At 32.1% G+C, this 2,850-nt stretch overlaps 1 protein-coding gene across 4 annotated transcripts in view; it reads right to left on the reverse strand.

Annotated features, from left to right (window-relative positions):
* Positions 1–1,547: 1,547 nt before the first annotated feature.
* LOC110114869 (dnaJ homolog subfamily C member 17-like) overlaps positions 1,548–2,850 on the reverse strand; it is a 14,375-nt gene continuing 13,072 nt past the window's right edge. For 3 of the 4 annotated variants that reach the window (XR_003700680.1, XR_003700678.1, XM_028694778.1), the window contains one exon: positions 1,548–1,871. The gene's annotated coding sequence lies outside the window, so the exon portion shown is untranslated. The remainder of the gene's footprint in view (positions 1,872–2,850) is intronic. The other variant, XR_003700682.1, reaches the window with a different exon arrangement.

Here is a 2,850-nt window from a genome sequence, read left to right on the forward strand (position 1 = left end):
AATTTATCTCATTGAAAGAATGCTTATGTTCAAAAAATTTTAAAAGGATTTAAATATTTGTTTTATATAAAACTTATCAAAATATTGAAATCACCGTATAATTATTTTTATATTCACCAATGTGGTAATAATTATCAAGTAAATGAAAGTCTTTATCTATGAATGCCACATTAAAATAAGGAAATATTGAATTAATTATACAATAATCGTGCCTGATTAAATACGTCGCCTCTTTTCAAGTAAGTTTATTTAAACCTCTCAGTAAATGCTAATAAGCCTAATGAAAACTAAAGAAAACGACAAAATATTTAGAACGGCCTAATCAACTGCGCTTAACAAAAATATTTTAATAATACATAGTAATGATTGAAAAAACAAATTGAATTAAAAAAAATTAAACTTAAAAGCTGCTTTAAAAAATAGTAAGAAAATTATTCCGAATGAAATCTTATTGATGATTAAGAGCTAGGGTTAAGTGACCATTTGTCCAATCTCAAAACTTTTTTTTTTTTTTTGGAAAATTTGATGGTAGAGCCTAATTTCATTGATGAAAAAAAAAAAGGCTTTCATACATGTGAGTAAATAGCTCTTAAATATAGATCAAAAGAAAAGTAACAAAAAAATTATAGAGAAGTATTAAGAGAGACGATAATCATATTTTTTATGATGAGAGATTATTTTTTGACAAGCATAGAAAACTATTGTTCAAATTTAAAAAATAAATATACATAATATTCATAATAACTTTAAAAATTTTACCTTCCCAACAAAGACTTCTCTGCACAAGGGGCCTAGGTAGGAAGAGGTTCACATCATGAGCTTTTTTGACATCCCTAGTGCCTCACAAGGGAGATTATTCTGTGCGGATGCCGAACGCAGTTTAACGTTCGGACACCAACCAGAATATGCCACGTTAGCAGTACCAGACCACGATACCGAGCAAGGGATGACATGACGCATTCTGATTAGTCTCCGTACTGCGTTCGGCATCCGCACAAAATAATTTCTCCTCACAAAAGGCCTAGGTAGCATCTTGCTTTCATTACTCAACAACAACAATAAACAGAGACCAACCAGAATACGTCACGTTAGCAATACCGAGCTGCGGTACCGAGCAAGGGATGACATGGCGCATTCTGCTTGGTCTCCGTACTGCGTTCGGCATCCGCACAGAATAATTTCTCCTCACAAAAGACCTAGGTAGCATCATGCTTTCATTACTCAACAACAACAATAAACAGAGAACCTAAGACCGATAGCAAGAGGTTCACATGAGGAGATTTTGAAGGATATATCTTCCATCCAGATTTTCCTTGCGAGAATGAGAATGAGAAAGAAGATTGAGAGAAAAAACCTAAACAACTTCATAAATTTACCCAAAATAGAGTTATTTTACACTGTCGGACATAATCCATCTACTTTTCCAAAGAATATTATATTCAAATTCTTTAGAGATTCCTTTCAACTGTAAATATATTTGACTTCAGTGCGTATAATCTATAAATATTTATTTCATTTAGTAATTCATCTAAAACTATAAACCCAATAAATAAGGAATTTATGGAAAATAAACATAATATTTCTGTTAGATTTTTATGTCATTACTGATTCTGACATGTAACATTCAAGTAGTAGTTGTCAGTTGTAACTGTTCATTTCACATTCTAATAAAAAAAACAAAACAAAAGGAAAAGGGCAAAAGATCCTTACATATAATAGCACCAGCGTCCCCACAATTTCGACAAGCAGGTTTTTCTTTCAATGAACCATCAATCAGGTCTCAAGCAACCCCATTAGATGTGCTCCTGTGCTGACAGAAGTGCACATAAACATGCAATAGATCTACGTCTTGAAGGCTTCGCATCAGATCTCTGCACAGGTAGTTGAAGGCAATTGAGTAGATGCCAATAAAGACTAGCAATAAATTAAGGCTAACAATTCATATCAAATATAACAAAAAAATTGTGAATTTCAACATATAAGAAGCTATTTCCTTATCATTAAACTACGAATTTGAGGCTCTGCTTATAGAAGCAAAATAAGCTACAAAGAGAAGAAGAATATAGCCAATAGCCTATGAAATTTGATGTTCCATAAACCTGACAAAATATAAGTCAAATCATCTCTTTCATATATCTATAGCAACTTCGAGAAGATGCAATCAATTTGTAAAGATTTGATTTTTCTTTAACGTAAGTGCTGCTTTCCCTGCCCCTTAATGGCTTGTAATACTTTGTTGGGAATAACTAAAACCTAATTCAATCATCAAGCGTGAAAAAAGAATGAAATCTATAGTACCTTAATGCTAATCAACCCCCGTATAAATCTATGTAGTTTTTTAATAGAGCAAAAAATTAAGCTCCACAATTTGACATATTCAAGCCCAAGAATCATAAGGAATAGGATAATACCCAGTCTATAGTACCTTCAAGGAGGTGTTATCAATCTGCCAAGGTTTGCTTTTGTTTAAACATAGAGCTACTCAACCTGCCCACTCATGGTCAGACAAGACTAGGCATCATAATGAAGATAATAGCCACTGCAACATGTTCACACTTCAACATGTTCTGTGAAATGCCAATCTTGAAAATATCACCTAATGACCAATTATAATTGCATGCAAGCCTAATAAAGAATCATATATATAATTTATAGACATTTTCAACGGCAACCTACAACGGAATCCAATATATTTGAGATAACTACTACAATAAGGCTTCGTTTGATTCGGTTTATGCTTACATGAAAAGGAGTTTTAAAAAAGGAGTTTGAGAAAAAGCCGTTTAATAAAATGGAGTTTCAATAATAAGATATGTTTGAGTAAAATTTTTAAAAGTGCTTATTAATACT

This window comes from Dendrobium catenatum, unplaced genomic scaffold (assembly GCF_001605985.2).
Source record: "Dendrobium catenatum unplaced genomic scaffold, ASM160598v2 fragScaff_scaffold_551, whole genome shotgun sequence".
Taxonomy (NCBI): domain Eukaryota; kingdom Viridiplantae; phylum Streptophyta; class Magnoliopsida; order Asparagales; family Orchidaceae; genus Dendrobium; species Dendrobium catenatum.